We start from the raw sequence: 18,649 nt of genomic DNA, 5'->3' as shown, positions 1-18,649 counted from the left end.
GCACTCAATGCAGGGGAATTGGGCCTCACCTTGCAGCCAGGGGGAAGTCTCATGGTTTTTGACTAGTTGCGGCAGGAACCTAGGGTATGTTCTCGCGTTACGGCGAAGATGGCCCTTCAAAACCCCTGTTGCTTGAGCGGCGACAGGACTCCTGTCTAGTTGCGAGGGACACCTCGCAATTCTCCTCGAGGCTTTGCAAGGAAATAGGGATGCCTCTCGAGGTGAGGCAGGTGACCCAGTTTCCCTTTGCAGTTGCCACAGGTATATTGTTATTCCTATCAATTTTCAAGAGGTGTCAGGCATCGTCTCCTTTTGAATCATTGAACTCCACGTTCCTCTCGAGCTGTCAAAGGCATGTAAGGCCTTCTGTCGAGATGAGGCGGGGAACTAGGGCTTTCTCTAGGGTCTCCACAGGGGATTCAGACATCTCTTCATCTTGTGAGATGAAAGACGAGCCTGCATTCAAGTCACTGCAGGGAAATCCGGCATTATTTCGAGTCACGGCACCTCGGTGACCATTCCACTAGAGGCAGCAAACTCAGGGTCCCTCTCACATACCTATAGTTCAGAGAAGCCTTCTCTTGAGGGGCCTGTGGAAAGCTGGCATTCTTCTTGAGTCAAAGCCAGGGAATCATCTCTCATCTCGAGATGATTTGGGGTACACAGAGCTTTTCTCGAGTTGCTGTGCTGAATTTGGTGTTCCTTTAGACTTGAGTCAGTATTCTCGTGTAATATCTGGGGTTGCCGAAAGAAAGTCAAGCCACTTGTCATATTTGATGGGGAACGCAGGATGGATCTGGAGACAATGCAGTGGAATCGGGCCTCATCTCGAGTTGAGTTGATTTCGAGTACACGGTGCACTTTCATGTTGCTGCGGGCGCCTCAGTGTCATTTTAGACTTGTGACAGTGTTCCTGCAGACTCTCTGGAGTTCCATCAAGTAAGTCAATGCTCCTTTTGTGTTTGATGGGGAACAAGGACTTGCTCTGCATGCAGTGCAGGGGAATTGGACCTCAACTCGTGGTGACGGGAATGTCTCATGATTTTCTTGAGTTGTGGCGGGAACCTGAGGTATGTTCTCGAGTTACGGTGGGGATGGCCCTTCAAAACTCGTGTTGGTTCAGCGACGCAAGGACTCCTGTCTAGTTCGAGGGACACATCGGGATACTCCTCGAGGCTTTGCAGGGCAAAAGGGAGGCCTCCCAAGGTGAGACAGGAGACCCAGTTTCCCTTTGCAGTTGCCACAGGGATATTTGGATTCGTATTCATTTTCAAGAAGAGTCAGGCCTCGTCTCATTTTGAAGCATTGAACTCTGTGTGCCTCTCGAGTTTTCAAAGGGATGTGAGGCCTCCTGTCGAGATGAGGCAGGGCACTAGGGATTTCTCTAGGGTCTCCACAGACGATTCAGACATCTCTTCATCTTGTGAGATCAAAGATGAGCCTGCATTCAAGTCACTGCAGGGAATTCCGGGCTTATTTCGAATCAGGGCATCATGGTGTCCATTCCACTTGAGGCAGCAAACTCAGGGTCCCTCTCACAAACTTATAGCTGAGAGAAGCCTCCTCGTGAGGTGCTTGTGGAAAGTTGGCATTCCTCTCGAATCAAAGCCAGGAAATCAGCTCTCATCTCGAGATGATTTGGGGTACTCGGAGCTTTTCTCGAGTTGCTCTGCTGAACTTTTTGTTCTTCTAGATAAGGGATGGTGTGCTCGGTGAATCTCTGGAGTTCCCTAAAGGAAGTCAAGCCACTTGTCCTTTTTGATGAGGAATGCTGGTTGCTCTGGAGCCAATGCAGGGGAATCAGGCCTCATCTCTATTTGATTTGGGGTACATGGAGTTCTTTGGTGTTGCTACGGTGACCTAGGGTCCTTCTAGACTTGTGAAAGTGTTCTTGGGGACTATGTGAAGTTTCGTCTAGGAAGTCAAGGCTCTTTTCATGTTTGATGGTGAACACGGACTTCCTCTGAAAGAAATGCAGAAGAATCGGGCCTCATCTCCTGGCATGGGGGAATTCTCATGGTTTTCTCGAGTTGTGGCAGGCACCTGGGGTATGCTCTCGAGTTTCGGCGGGTATGGCCCTTCAAAACTCGAGTTGGTTCAGTGACGTCAGGCCTTCTGTCTAGTTCGTGGGACACATCGGGATTCTCCTAGAGTCTTGGCAGGGCAATAAGGATGCCTCGTGAGGTGAGGCGGGAGACCCAGGTTCCCTTTCCAGTTGTTACAGAAATATTGGAATTCCTATCAATTTTCAAGAGGAGCCAGGCATCGTCTCCTGTTGAAGCATTTAACTCCACGTCTCTCTCGAGGTTTCAAAAGGATGTGAGGCCTCCTGTCGAGATGAGGCAGGGAACTAGGGCTTTCTTTAGGGTTTCCACAGGGGATGCAGACATCCCTTCATCTTGTGAGATGGAAGACGAGCTTGCATTTAAGTCACTGCAGGGAAATCCGGCCTTATTTCGAGTCAGGGCATCTCGGTGACCATTCCACTTGAGGCAACAAACTCAGGGTCCCTCTCACATTCTTATAGCTCAGAGAAGCCTTCTCTTGAGGGGCCTGTGGAAAGCTGGCATTCCTCTTGAGTCGAAGCCAGGGAATCATCTCTCATCTCGAGATGATTTGAGGTACACGGAGCTTTTCTCGAGTTGCTGTGCTGAATTTGGTGTTCCTCTAGACTTGAGTCGGTATTCTCGCATAATATCTGGAGTTGCCGAAATGAAGTCAAGCCACTTGTCGAGTTTGATGGGGAAAGCGGTTTGGATCTGGAGAGAATACAGTGGAGTCGGGCTTCATCTCGAGTTGAGTTGATTTTGAGTACACGATGCACTTGCATGTTGCTGCGGGGACCTCAGGGTTCCTTTAGATTTGTGACAGTGTTCCTGCGGACTCTCTGGAGTTCCATCAAGTATGTCAAGGCTCCTTTTTTGTCTGACGGGGAATACGGAGTTGCTCTGCATGCAGTGCAGGGGAGTTCGACCTCATCTCACGGCGAGGGGAATGTCTCAGGATTTTCTGGAGTTGCGGCGGGAACCTGGGTTTTGTTCTCGAGTTACGGTGGAAATGGCCCTTCAAAACTCATGTTGGTTCATTGACGTCAGGACTACTGTCTAGTTCGAGGCACACATCGGGGTTCTCCTTGAGGCTTTGCAGGGCAACAGGGAGGCCTCACGAGGTGAGGCGGGAGACCCAGTTTCCCTTTGCAGTTACCACGGGGATATTTGGATTCCTATCAATTGTCAAGAGGAGACAGGCATCGTATCATTCTGAAGCATTGAACACAGCGTGCCTCTCGAGTATACAAAGCGATGTGAGGACTCATGTCGAGATGATGCAGGGACCTAGGGCTTTATCTAGGGTCTCCACAGGGGATTCTGTCATCTCTTCAACTTCTGAGATGAAAGACAAGCCTGTCTTCAAGTCTTGCAGGGAATTCCTGGCTTATTTCGAGTCAAGGCACCATGGTGTCCATTCCACTTGAGGCAACAAACTCAGGGTCCCTCTCAGATACCTGTAGCAGAGAAAACCTTCCTCGTGAAGTGCTTGTGGAAAGTTGGCATTCCTCTTGAGTCAAAGCCAGGGAATCAACTCTCATCTCGAGATGATTTGGGATACATACAGCTTTTCTTGAGTTGCTCTGCTGAACTTGGTGTTCCTCTAGATATGGGACTGTGGTCTCAGTGAATCTCTGGAGACGCCTAAAGGAAGTCAAGCCACTTGTCCTCTTTGATGAGGAATGCTGGTCCCTCTGGAGCCAATGCAGGGGAATCAGGCCTCATCTCGATTTGATTTGGGGTACATGGAATTCTTTGGTGTTGCTGTGGTGACCTCAGGGTCCCTCTAGACTTGTGACAGAGTTCTTGGGGACTATGTGGAGTTTCATCTAGGAAGTCAAGGCTCCTTTCGTGTTTGATGGGGAACATGGACTTGCACTGCACTCAATGCAGGGGAATCGGGCCTCACCACGCAGCCTGTGGGAAATCTCATGGTTTTTGTTGAGGTGCGGCGGGAACCTAAGGTATGTTGTTGAGTTACAGCGAGGATGGCCCTTCAAAACTCGTGTTGGTTGAGCGGCGACCGGACTCCTGTCTAGTTGCGAGGGACACATCGGGATTCTCCTTGAGGCTTGGCAGGGCAATAGGGATGCCTCTTGATGTGAGGCAGGTGACCCAGTTTCCCTTTTTCAGTTGCCACAGGGATATTGTTATTCCTATCAATTTTCAAGAGGTGTCAGTCATCGTCTCCTTTTGAAGCATTGATTTCCGCACTCCTCTCGAGTTGTCAAAGGATTGAAAGGCCTCCTGTCGGGATGAGGCGGGAAACTAGGGCTTTCACTAGGGTCTACACAGTGGATTCAGACATCTCTTCATCTTGTGAAATGAAAGACGAGCCTGCATTGAAATCACTGCAGGGAAATCGGGCCTTATTTCGAGTCAGGGCATCTGGGTGTCCAATCCACTTGAGGAAGCAAACTCAGGGTCCCTCTCACATACTCAGAGTTGAAAAAAGCCTCTGCTTGAGCTGCTTGTGGAACGTTGGCATGCCTCTTGAGTCAAAGCCAAGGAATCAGCTCTCATCTTGAAATGATTTGGGGTACATGGAGCTTTTCTCGAGTTGCTGTGCTAAACTTGGTGTTCCTCTGGACTTGGGACAGTTTACTCAGGGAATCTCTGGAGTTGCCTAACGGAAGTCAAGCCACTTGTCCTGTTTGATGATGAATGCGGGATTCTTCTGGAGCCAATGCAGGGGAATCAGGCCTCATCTCCAGTTGATTTGGAGTATGTGGACTGCTTGCGTGTTGCTCTGTTGAATTTTGTGTTCCTCTAGACTTGAGACGGTATTCTCGGGTAATCTCTGGAGTTGCTGAAAGGAAGTCAAGCCACTTGTGGTGTTTGATGGGGAAAGCTGGATGGATCTGGAGACAATGCAGGGGAATTGGGCCTCATCTCATGTTGGTTTCGGGTACACGGAGCACGTTCATGTTGCTGCGGGGTCCTCAGGGTCTGTCTAGACTTGTGACAGTGTTCTTGGGGACTCTCTGGATTTCCATCAAGGAAGTCAAGGCTCCTTTCATGTTTGATGGGGAACACGGACTTGCTCTGCATGCAACACAGGGGATTCCAGCCTCATTTCGTGATGAGTGATAATTCTCACGGTTTTCTCGACTTGTGGCGGGTACCTGGGGAATGTTCTCGAGTTGCGGCGGTTGTGGCCCTTCAAAACTCGTATTGATTCAGCGACGTTAGGACTCCTGTCTAGTTCAAGGGACACATCGAGATTCTCCTCGAGGCTTGGCAGGGCAATAAGGACGCCTGATGAGGTGAGGCGGGAGACCCAGGGTCCCTTTCCAGTTGTCACAGGAATATTGGAATTCCTATCAATTTTCAAGAGGAGTCAGGCATCAGCTCCTGTTGAAGCATTTACTCCCCGTGCCTCTTCAGGTTTCAAAAGCATCTGAGGCCCCTTGTCGAAGTGAGGCCGGGAACTAGGGATATGTCTAGGGTCTCCACAGGAGACGCAAACATCTCTTCATCTTGTGAGATGAAAGACGAGCCTGCATTCCAGTCACTGCAGAGAATTCCAGGCTTATTTCGAGTCAGGGCATCATGGTGTCCATTCCACTTTAGGCAGCAAATGCAGGGTCCCTCTCACATACCTATAGCTGAGAGAAGCCTCCTCGTGAGGTGCTTGTGGAAAGGTTTCATTCCTCTTGAGTCGAAGCCAAGGAATCAGCTCTCATCTCGAAATGATTTGGGGTACATGGAGCTTTTCTCGAGTTGCTGTGCTGAACTTGGTGTTCCTCTAGACTTGGGACAGTGTTCTCAGGGAATCTCTGGAGTTGCCTAACGGAAGTCAAGCCACTTCTCCTGTTTGATGATGAATGCGGGATTCTTCTGGAGACAATGAAGGAGAGTCGGGCCTCATTTCGAGTTGATTTGTAATACGTGGAGTGCTTTCGTGTTGCTGTAATGAATTTTGTGTTCCTCTAGACTTGAGACGGTATTCTCGGGTAATCTCTGGAGTTTGTGAAAGGAAGTCAAGCCACTTGTGGTGTTTGATGGGGAACACTGGATGGATCTGGAGACAATGCAGGGAAATTGGGCCTCATCTCATGTTGGTTTCGAGTACACGGATCACTGTCATATTGCTGCAGGGACCTCAGGGTCTGTCTAGACTTGTGACAGTGTTCTTGGGGACTCTCTGGATTTCCATCAAGGAAGTCAAGACTCCTTTCGTGTTTGATGGGGAACACGGGCTTGCTCTACATGCAATGCAGGGGAATCCGGCCTCATCTCTTGGCGAGGGGAAAGTCTCATGATTTTTCTGGAGTTGAGGCGGGAACATAGGCTCTGTTCTTGAGTTATGGCGGGGATGGCCCTTCAAAACTCGTATTGGTTCAGCGAAGTCAGGAGTTCTGTCTAGTTGCAAGGGACACTTTGGGATTTTCCTCGAGGCTTGGCAGGACAATAGGTACGCCTCTCGTTTCCCTTTGCAGTTGCCACAGTGATATTTGGATTCCTAGCAATTTTCAAGAGGAGTCAGGCCTCATCTCATCTTGAAGCACTGAATTCCCCGTGCCTCTCGAGTATTCAAAGGGATGTGAGGAATAATGTCGAGAGGAAGCAGGGACCCAGTGATTTCTCTAGGGTCTCTACAGGGGATTCAGAAATCCCTTCATTTTGTGAGATGAAAGAGGAGCCTGCATTCAAGTCACTGCAGGGAATTCCAGGCTTATTTCGAGTCAGGGCATCTCGGTGTCCATTCCACTTGAGGCAGCAAATGCAGGTTCCCTCTCACGTACCTATAGCTGAGAGAAGCCTCCTCGTGAGGTGCTGGTGGAAAGTTGGCAATCCTCTTGAGTCAAAGCGAGGGGATCAACTCCCAACTCGAGATGATTTGGGGTATACGGAGCTTTTCTCGAGTTGTTGTGGTGAACTTGGTACTCCTCTAGTCTTGTGACGGTATTCTCAGGGCATCTCTGGAGTTGCCTAAAGGAAGTGAAGCCACTTGTCGTGTTTGATGGGGAATGCGGAATGGGTCTGGGGACAATGCAGGGGATTCAGGCATCATCTCGAGTTGAGTTGATTTCAAGTACACGGTGCACTTTCATATTGCTGCGGGGATCTCAATGTCCCTTTAGATTTGTGACAGTGTTCCTGGGGAGTCTCTGGAGTTCCATCAAGGAAGTCAAGGCTCCTTTCATGTTTGATGGGGAACATGAACTTGCTCTGCATGCAATGCAGGGGAATCAGTTCTCATCTCGATTTGATTTGGGATACACGGAATTCTTTGGTGTTGCTGTGGTGACCTCAGGGTCCCTCTAGACTTGTGACAGAGTTTTTGGGGACTATGTGGAGTTTCATCAAGGAAGTCAAGGCTCCTTTCGTGTTTGATGGGGAACAGGGACCTGCTCTGCAGGCAATGCAGGGGAATCGGGCCTCATCTCGCGGCGAGTGAGAATTCTCATGGTTTCCTCGAGTTGTGGCGGCTACCTGGGGTATGTTCACGAGTTACCGCGGGTATGGCCCTTCAAAACTCGTGTTGGTTCATCGACGACTGGACTCCTGTCTAGTTTGAGGGACACATTGGGATTCTCCTCGAGGGTTAGCAGGGCAATAAGGACGCCTCGTGAGGTGAGGCATGAGATACAGGGCCCCTTTCCAATTGTCACATTAATATTGGAATTCCTATCAATTTTCAAGAGGAGTCAGGCATCGGCTCCTGTTGAAGCATTTACTCCCCGTGCCTCTCAAGGTTTCTAAGGGATATGAGGCCCCTTGTCGAAAAGAGGCGGGGAACTAGGAATTTCTCTAGGGTCTTCAAAGGGGATTCAGACATCTCTTCATCTTGTGAGATGAAAGACGAGCCTGCATTCAAGTCACTGCAGGGAATTCCGGGCTTATTTCGAGTTAGGGCATCTCGGGGTCCATTCCACTTGTGGAAGCAAACTCAGGGTCCCTCTCACATACCTAGAGCTGAGAAAAGCCTCTGCTTCAGTTTCTTGTGGAACGTTGGCATTCCTCTTGAGTCGAAGCCAAGGAATCAGCTCTCATCTCGAAATGATTTGGGGTACATGGAGCTTTTCTCGAGTTGCTGTGCTGAACTTGGTGTTCCTCTAGACTTGGGACAGTGTTCTCAGGGAATCTCTGGAGTTGCCTAACGGAAGTCAAGCCACTTCTTCTATTTGATGATGAATGCTGGATTCCTCTGGAGCCAATGAAGGAGAGTCGGGCCTCATTTCGAGTTGATTTGTAGTACACGGAGCGCTTTCATGTTGCTGTGGGGACCTCAGGGTCTGTCTAGACTTGTGACAGGGTTCTTGGGGACTCTCTGGATTTCCATCAAGGAAGTCAAGGCTCCTTTTCTGTTTGATGGGGAACACGGACTTGCTGTGCATGCAATGCAGGGGAATCTGGCCTCATCTCTTGGCGAGGGGAAAGTCTCATGAGTTTTCTGGAGTTGAGGCGGGAATATGGGTTCTGTTCTTGAGTTATGGCGGGGATGGCCCTTCAAAACTCGTGTTGGTTCAGCGAAGTCAGGAGTCCTGTCTAGTTGCGAGGGACACTTTGGGATTTTCCTCAATGCTTGGCAGGACAATAGGTACGCCTCTCGATGTGAGGCTGAGACCCAGTTTCCCTTTGCAGTTGCCACAGGGATATTTGGATTCCTAGCAATTTTCAAGAGGAGTCAGGCCTCGTCTCATCTTGAAGCATTGAATTCCCCGTGTCTCTTGAGTTTTCAAAGGGATGTGAGGAATAATGTCGAGAGGAAGCGGGGACCCAGGGATTTCTCTAGGTTCTCTACAGGGGATTCAGACATCCCTTCATCTTGTGAGATGAAAGAGGAGCCTGCATTCAAGTCACTGCAGGGAATTCCAGGCTTATTTCGAGTCAGGGCATCTCGGTGTCCATTCCACTTGAGGCAGCACATGCAGGTTCCCTCTCACATACCTATACCTGACAGAAGCCTCCTCGTGAGGTGCTGGTGGAAAGTTGGCATTCCTCTTGAGGCAAAGCCAGGGAATCGGCTCTCATCTCGAGAAGATTTGGGGTACACGGAGCTTTTCTCGCATTGCTGTGGTGAACTTGGTGTTCCTCTAGTCTTGTGATGGTATTCTCGGGGAATCTCTGGGATTGTCTAAAGGAAGTGAAGCCATTTGTAGTGTTTGATGGGGAATGCAGAATCGCTCTGGGGACAATGCAGGGGAATTGGGCTCATCTCGAGTTGAGTTGATTTCGAGTACACAGTGCACTTTCATATTGCTGCAGGGATCTCAATGTCATTTTAGATTTGTGACAGTGTTCCTGGTGATTCTCTGGAGTTCCATCAAGGAAGTCAAGGCTCCTTTAGTGTTTGATGGGGAACAGGGACTTGCTCTGCAGGTAATGCAGGGGAATCAGGCCTCATCTCGTGGCGAAGGGGAAGTCTCATGGTTTTCTCGAGTTGTGGCGGGTACCTGGGGTATGTTCTCAAGTTACGGCAGGTATGGCCCTTCAAAACTCGTGTTGGTTCATTGACGTCAGGACTCCTGTCTAGTTCGAGGGACACATCGGCATTCTCCTCGAGGCTTGGCAGGGCAAAAAGGACGCCTCATGAGGTGAGGCGGGAGACCCAGGGTCCCTTTGCAGTTGTCACAGGAATATTGGAATTCCTATCAATTTTCAAGAGGAGTCAGGCATCGTCTCCTGTTGAAGCATTTATGCCCCATGCCTCTCGAGGTTTCAAAAAGATCTGAGGAATAATGTCAAGAGGAAGCGGGGACCCAGGAATTTCTCTAGGTTCTCTACAGGGGATTCAGACATCTCTTCATCTTGTGAGATGAAAGACGAGCCTGCATTCAAGTCACTGCAGGGAATTCCAGGCTTATTTCGAGTTAGGGCATCTCAGGGTCCATTCCACTGGTGGAAGCAAACTCAGGGTCCCTCTCACATACCTAGAGCTGAGAAAAGCCTCCGCTTCAGTTTCTTGTGGAACCTTGGCATTCCTCTTGAGTCGAAGCCAAGGAATCAGCTCTCATCTCGAAATGATTTGGGGTACATGGAGCTTTTCTCGAGTTGCTGTGCTGAACTTGGTGTTCCTCTAGACTTGGGACAGTGTTCTCAGGGAATCTCTGGAGTTGCCTAACGGAAGTCAAGCCACTTCTCCTGTTTGATGATGAATGCGGGATTCTTCTGGAGCCAATGAAGGAGAGTCGGGCCTCATTTCGAGTTGATTTGTAATACGCGGAGTGCTTTCGTGTTGCTGTGATGAATTTTGTGTTCCTCTAGACTTGAGACGGTATTCTCAGGTGATCTCTGGAGGTGCGGAAACGAAGTCAAGCCATTGTGGTGTCTGATGGGGAAGGCTGGATGGATCTGGAGACAATGCAGGGGAATTGGTCCTCATTTCATGTTGGTTTCAAGTACATGGAGCACTTTCATGTTGCTGCGGGGACCTCAGGGTCTGTCTAGACTTGTGACAGTGTTCTTGGGGACTCTCTGGACTTCCATCAAGGAAGTCAAGGCTCCTTTCGTGTTTGATGGGGAACACGGACTTGCTCTGCATGCAATGCAAAGGAATCCGGCCTCATCTCTTGGCGAGGGGAAAGTCTCATGATTTTTCTGGAGTTGCGGCGAGAACATGGGTTCTGTTCTTGAGTTACGGCGGGTATGGCCCTTCAAAACTCGTGTTGGTTCATCAACGTCAGGGCTCCGGTCTAGTTCGAGGGACACATCAGGATTCCCCTCGAGGCTTGGCAGGGCAATAAGGACGCCTCGTGAGGTGAGGCGGGAGACCCAGTGTCCCTTTCCAGTTGTCACCAGAATATTGGAATTCCTATCAATTTTCAAGAGAAGTCAGGCATCGTCTTCTGTTGAAGAATTTACTCCCCATGCCTCTCAAGGTTTCAAAATGATCTGAGGCCCCTTGTTGAAATGAGGCGGCGAACTAGAGATTTTTCTAGGGTCTCTACAGGGGATTCAGAGAACTCTTTATCTTGTGAGATGAAAGATGAGCCTGCATTCAAGTCACTTCAGGGAATTCCAGGCTTATTTCGAGTCAGGGCATCTCGGTGTCCATTCCACTTGAGGCAGCAAACTCAGGGTCCCTCTCACATACCTATAGCTAAGAGAAGCTTCCTCGTGAGGTGCTTGTGGAAAGATTGCATTCCTGTTGAGTCAAAGCCAGGGAAACAGCTGTCATCTCGAGATGATTTGGGGTACACGGAGCTTTTCTCGAGTTGCTCTGCTGAACTTGGTGTTCCTCTAGATATGGGACTGTGCGCTCAGTGAATCTCTGAAGTTGCTTAAAGGAAGTCCAGCCACTTTTCCTGTTTGATGAAGAGTGCGGGTTCCTCTTGAGCCAATGCAGGGGAATCCAGCCTCATCGCGATTTGATTTGGGATACACGGAATTCTTTGGTGTTGCTGCGGTGACCTCAGGGTCCCTCTAGACTTGTGACAGAGTTCTTGGGGACTATGTGGAGTTTCATCTAGGAAGTCAAGGCTCCTTTCCAGTTTGATGGGGAACACGGACTTGCTCTGCATGCAATGCAGGGTAATTGAGCCTCATCTTGCAGCAATTGAGAATTCTCATGTTTTTCTCGAGTTGTGGCAGGTACCTGGGGTATGTTCTCGAGTTACAGCGGGTATGGCCCTTCAAAACTTGTGTTGGTTCATCGACGTCAGGACTCCTGTCTAGTTCGAGGGACACATCGGGATTCTCCTCGAGGCTTGGCAGGGCAATAAGGACGCCTCGTGAGGTGAGGCGGGAGACCCAGGGTCCCTTTCCAGTTGTCACCAGAATATTGGAATTCCTATCAATTTTCAAGAGAAGTCAGGCATCGTCTTCTGTTGAAGCATTTACTCCCCATGCCTCTCGAGGTTTCAAAAGGATCTGAGGCCCCTTGTCGAAAAGAGGCGGGGAACTAGGAATTTATCTAGGGTCTCCACAGGGGATTCAGACATCTCCTCATCTTGTGAGATTAAAGTCGAGCCTGCACTCAAGTCACTGCAGGAAATTCCGGGCTTATTTCGAGTTAGGGCATCTCGGTGTCCATTCCACTTGAGGAAGCAAACTCAGGTCCCTTTCACATACCTAGAGCTGAGAAGAGCCTCCGCTCGAGCTGCTTGTGGAACGTTGGTGGTCCTCTTGATTCGAAGCCAAGGAATCAGCTCTCATCTCGAAATGATTTGGGGTACATGGAGCTTTTCTCGAGTTGCTGTGCTGAACTTGGTGTTCCTCTAGATATGGGACTGTGCGCTCGGTGAATCTCTGGAGTTGCCTAATGGAAGTCAAGCCACTTGTCCTGTTTGGTGAAGAATGCAGGTTCCTCTGGAGCCAATACAGGGGAATCGTACCTAATCTCGATTTGATTTGGGATACACGGAATTCTTTGGTGTTGCTTCAGTGACCTCAGGTTCCCTCTAGACTTGTGACAGAGTTCTTGGGGACTATGTGGAATTTCATCTAAGAAGTCAAGGCTCCCTTCCTGTTTGATGGGGAACATGGACTTGCTCTGCAGACAATGCAGGGGAATCGGGCCTCACCTCCCAGCCTGTGGGAAATCTCATGGTTTTTGTTGAGTTGCTGTGGGAACCTATCGTATGTTGTCGAGTTACAGTGAGGATGGACCTTCAAAACCCTTGTTGGTTGAGCGGTGACAGGACTCCTGTCTAGTTGCGAGGGACACATCGGGATTTTCCTCGAGGCATGACAGGGCATTAGGGATGCCTCCTGAGGTGAGGCGGGTGACCCAGTTTCCTTTTGCAGTCGCCACAGGGATATTGTTATTCCTATCAATTTTCAACTGGTGTCAGTCATCATCTCTTTTAGAAGCATTGACTTCCGCACTCCTCTCGAGTTGTCAAAGGGATGTAAGGCCTCCTGTCGGGATGAGGCGGGAAACTAGGGTTTTCACTAAGGTCTACACAGGGGATTCAGACATCTCTTCATCTTGTGAAATGAAAGACGAGCCTGCATTCAAATCACTGCAGAGAAATCCAGCCTGATTTCTAGTCAGGGCATCTCGGTGTCCATTCCACTTGAGGCAGCAAACTCAGGGTCCCTCTCACATACCTAGAGCTGAGAAAGGCCTCCGCTTGAGCTGTTTGTGGAACATTGGCATGCCTCTTGAGTCAAAGCCAAGGAATCAGCTCTCATCTCGAAATAATTTGGGGTAAACCGAGCTTTTCTCGAGTTGCTGTGCTGAACTTGGTGTTCCTCTAGACTTGGGACAGTGTTCTCGGGGAATCTCTGGAGTTGCCTAAAGGAAGTGAAGCCACTTGTCGTGTTTGATGGGAAATGCAGAGTCACTCTGGAGACAATGCAGGGGAATGAGGCCTCATCTCGAGTTGATTTGGAGTACTCGGAGTGCTTTCATGTTGCTCGGGCACCTCAGGGTCCCTCTATACTTGTGACAGTGTACTTGGGGACTCTCTGGAGTTACATGAAGGAAGTCAAGACTCTTTTTGTGTTTGATGGGGAACACAGACTTGTTCTGCACTCAATTCAGGGGAATCAGGCCTCATCTCATGTTGATTAGTGGTACACAGAGCTCTTCCATGTCCAGCGGTGACATCAGGTTCCCTCTATGCTTCTGACAGGAGAATCCTGAGTTGTCCCTCACAACTGGACAGGAGTCTTGATGTCGCTGAAAAAACACGAGTTTTGAAGGGCCATCCCCATCGTAACTCATGAATATACCCCAGGTTTCCACCGAAAATTGAGAAAAACCATTACACATCCCACTCTCTACGAGATGAGGCCAGATTCCCCTACATTGTGTGCAGAGCAATCCGTGTTCCACATCAAACACAAAAGGAGCCTTGGCTTCCTTGATGTAACTCCATAGAGTCCCCATGAGCACTGTCACAAGTCTAGAGGGTCCCTGAGGTCATCGCAGCAACATGAAAAGGCTCCACGTTCCCCAAATCAACTCGAGATGAGAGCTGATTCCCTGGCTTTGACTCAAGAGGAATGCCAAATTTCCACAAGCCCCTCAAGAGGAGGCTTGTCTCAGCTATAGTTATGTGAGAGGGACCCTGAGTTTGCTGCCTCAAGAGGAATAGACACTGAGATGGCCTGACTCAAAATAAGGCTGGATATCCCTGCAGTGACTTGAATGCAGGCTTGTCTTTCATCTCACAAGATGAAGGGATGTCTGAATCCCCTGTGGAGACTCTAGAGAAAGCCCTAGTTCCCCGCCTCATCTCGAAAGGAGGCCTCACATCCCTTTGACAACTCGATAGGAACACAGAATTCAATGTTTCAAAAGTAGATGATGACTGACTCCTCTTGAAAATTGATAGGAATCCCAATATCCCTGTTGCAACTGGAAAGGGTTCCTGGATCTCCCGCCTGACCTCGAGAGGCGTCCCTATTGCCCTGTCAAGCCTCGAGGAGAATCTCGAGGTGTCCCTCGCAATTTGCCAGGAGTCCTGACGTCGCTGAGCAAACACGAGTTTTGAAGGGCCATCCTCGTCTTAACTCGAGAATATACCCCAGGTGTCAGAGAATGTTTGACAGGAGGATTCCTACGTGCTGTCTCTCATGAGTCCTTTGTCCCTTTTAAAATGGAACAGCACACTGCTCCCAGGGACTGAGGTCATTGTGTGAGGCAGGCTTGGGTCTCCTTTCGTAAACATTCTCTTTAGGACAAAACTGCTTAGTCTCGTTCCCCTTTCTTGAGATATGGATTGTCTCCTGAATTGTGACTAACATTACCCCTTTTTCTCTTGGTTACGTTTGCTGTACATTTGTTTTTTTGATCTTTATCATTCCCGAAATAAGTTTCTGGTACTGTAGCCTGTATCTACTCATAGCAAAATCATTAAAGCACCTTTGCTCCATCAGAGCTTAGGTCCCCGGGTCTTTTTTTGTCTCTCTCTCTCTCTCTCTCTTTTTCTGGCTGACTCTCTGGAACGTGGAGACCTGTCATGCTCACTTTTCTGCCCCGGCCTCTAAGACCCCCTCGAGAGGGCACCTGGTACCTTCATGAGTGATGCAAGTCCTGTGTCAAGGACTTTATGGGTCCTCTGTGTAATCCTTGGGATATCAGCCTCTTTCTTTCTTTTACTTTCTTATCGTCAACTCCATACCACATGGTCCTGGTCCATTAAGGGACCCCAACAAATGTTGCCAAGGAACAGGGAACCTGATATACGTGGCATATCAGGCGGAATGACTCAGAGACCTGTTGAGGTCGGTAAGTACTAAGGCATGGGTTAAAAGGCTGGCCAGCCCCATTATTTTTCTACTTTACTTCACCATTTGTTTAAATTTCAGGGACTTCTGGTTTCACGCCAATGAATAGAGGCTTCCTTTCAAACAGTATTTGAACATAATCCTTAGTTTCCTGATAAATGCAGTTTTGATTTATAAATTTGGCTCTGGGTCAAAGAAAATGTTAAATGAGCAGCCACACAAGGAAAAAATATTCCAATTGATCTCTAGCCCCTATGGGCTCTTATTAAAGCCATAATTCTGCCATTTCAAGGTACAATCTAGCCCTTCCAATATTCAGCAACAGACAAAACACTTATTATATAAATATAAATATAAAGTAAATGATTAAACTTTACAAAAGGCCCAATTAAAACAATAAAAAATATCTCAGAATTGTCTTACTAGTCCTGCCCTGGCTGCTCCAAATCCTTCTCCTCTGCCAACAGTTGCAACTCCAAAAGTCTCTGCCTTGTTGGAACCTAATGAAGAGTTATGCTAATTGTTAAGCTAGATTAGAAGCTGCTCTTTCCCATACTGTATTCGGAGAAGAAACCAAAAAAACAGCTAGAGAAATTACTTGCTTATGAGAATGCAAATCAGAAATGTCAAAGAGCTATAGCTGCAATTTGTGAGACTAGAACTATTATTGATTATTTAAAGGCTTGTCACAATCTAGGATCAAAAACATAAAAGATGCAAATACTAGCTGAAACAAAGGACTATTATTGATTATTTAAATTCTTGTCACAATCTAGGATCAAAAACATAAAAGATGCAAATACTAGCTGAAACTACCTTTTAAAAAGAGAAATGAAGGATGCTTTACATGTGGAGATAAAAACCGTTTAAAAAGGGACTGCGCTAAGAAGGCTAATAAAAAAACCTCCAAAAATTTGCCCTTGCTGCCACAGAGGAATGCACTGGGCCAAAGACAGTAAATTTAAATTTGATATTGAAGGAAAACCTATTCCAAGAAACTCCAAACAGGGGACCTCCCAGGTCCCCTACAACAAAAACCAGGGGCAAACTCTATCTTTTCCCTCAAACCCTCAACGTCCAGCAGTGCTGCCATGAATATACCAGCCCTAAATGATTTTTTCCTTTACCCTTAAGCAGCCACTTCTAGAGTACCTACTGGACTTTTTGGATCCCTGCCCCCACAAACCTTCAGTCTTTTACTTGGCTGATCTAATTTGGCTTCGAAAGGAATTACTGTTCACCCTGGAATAATTGATTCAAATTATAAAGGAGAAATTAAAATTATGATGTCAGCTCAGATTCTATGGCAATTCAAAAGGGGGGACAAAATTGCTCAATTACTTCTTTTGCCTTACATTTCTATTAACTCCTCAAATAATATACGGAGAGGCAGATTTGGTAATACAGATCAAAAACAATCCTTATGGACATCATTGGTATTTAAATATGTCTGACCAAATATAAATATCAAAATTAATGGTAAAAGATTTTCTGGTCTCCTCGGCACTGGATCTGATATTATTATTATTTCCAAACACTTGTGGCCCAAATCCTGACCTATACAAAAGGTCTCTTGCCAAATTGCAGGAATTTCTCAAACCAAAGTACGAGAAATTTATCAAAATATTCAAATCTACCCATATGATAGACCAAAAAGCCAACCTACAACATTAAGAGCTTATGTGATAGATGCACCCCTTAATCTAATAGGAAGGGACTTACTTATGTAATGGCAAACTCAGATATACATTCCCCATTTTTCCTAGGGGCCACTGCTCATTTAACAAACAAAACAATTATTAAAATAACTGAGAAAAATTATGAGCCTATTTAGACAAAGCAATAGCCCCTTATGAAAGAAAAATTACAAGCTAATAAAGAACTTATAAACACACAATTAAAATGGAAACATATTGAAGAATCTTGCTCTTTTTGGAATTCTCTTATTTTTGTTATAAAAAGGAAAAATAACAAATGGTGTCTCTTAACAGAGTTTAAAAAAGTTAATTCTTTTATGAAACCTATGGGTGCATTGCAACCAGAGATCCCATCACTTATTACTATTCCTCAAAATTGGCACATTATTATTACTGATTCACAAGATTGCTTTTTTAATATACCTTTACACCCTTTAGACCGGGAGAGTTTAACTTTCTCTCTCCCTTATCCTAATCATTTTAGGACTCATAAAATATTTCAGCAGACTATGTTACCTTAAGGTATGCTTAAAAGTCCTGCTACTGCTGCTGCTAAGTCACTTCAGTCGTGTCCTACTCTATGTGACCCCATAGATGTCAGCCCACCAGGCTCCCCTATCCCTGGGATTCTCCAGACAAGAGTACTGAAATAGGGTGCCATTGCCTTCTCCATAACAGTCCTAGTGTTTGTCAGAATTTTGTAGCCAAGGCTTTACTTCCTATGTGACAGCAATTCCCTCATGCATACATCATTAATAATATACTATAGCTACAAAAAGGAGAAATGACATTTTTGACACTGAATGGCTATGATATTCTTTAGGCTCCGGAGAAAACTGATGAAAATAAAATCTTTTTTGAAATTGCAAAACCAGTTCTTCTTGCACGTGCAGTTAAGAAAAGGTTAACTTGTTAAAAAAACTTTTTTTTTTTTTGGAGCTCCAGTTCTGCCTGGGAAACAAAAATAGGCCTAAGAAAAAACCTTAAGTTAAATCTTATCGTGTCCTTGGGATACACAGCCCACTCTATCTAGGATTCCAGACATTAACAAATTGGTGAAGCTCAAAATAAATAAATAAAACAAAAAGATATTTTAAATTTCAAATGGAGAACTATGCCTATGTATCTAAAATTTCTATGTCTCAATGTATGTCTTTATTTTTAGATAGTGTGGAGTTAATGAGCTCTATTTGGATTCAGCTTTACATGAACTGAAGGATGTTCAATGTTGGGTATAATGTTTATTTAAATGTGAATGTGATTTAAATATAATTATTTGTTAATCTAGTTGGGACATGTCTTGAGTCATCAACATTATATAATACTTTTGTTATGCCTTGGTTTGGGGTAAGCTAAGTTTGTCAACAAAAAGGTAACTCTTTATATATATATATATATATATATATATATATATATATATATACACACACACACACACACACACACAAATATATAGACAAGATGGAAACTTTTAGATAAGCTATATTAAAAATAATTGTATTTTTGATAAAATGATCTATTATCTATAATCTGGAGCAGTCTCTTGGGATTAGAGTGACTTAGGTTTCTGGAGTTGTGATGAACTAAGTAGTAGAAGTTTGTTGAATGGCTGGGTCATTTCCAAATGAAGTAGGATTTTAAAGCATTAATTGCTGAACATTGGCTTACTCTTACAAGGGGTTTTCCTTGCAGAAGAGCTGAAGAGATTTTGAGCTGTTAATGAATATGAATATATATTTGTATAGGAATGGATGTATATATAATATGATTTGATAA

The sequence above is a fragment of the Dama dama genome, chromosome 13, assembly GCF_033118175.1.
Source record: "Dama dama isolate Ldn47 chromosome 13, ASM3311817v1, whole genome shotgun sequence".
In the NCBI taxonomy this organism is placed as follows: Eukaryota; Metazoa; Chordata; class Mammalia; order Artiodactyla; family Cervidae; genus Dama; species Dama dama.
The sequence above is the reverse complement of the archived record's forward strand: the minus strand, read 5'-3'. Positions refer to the sequence as shown.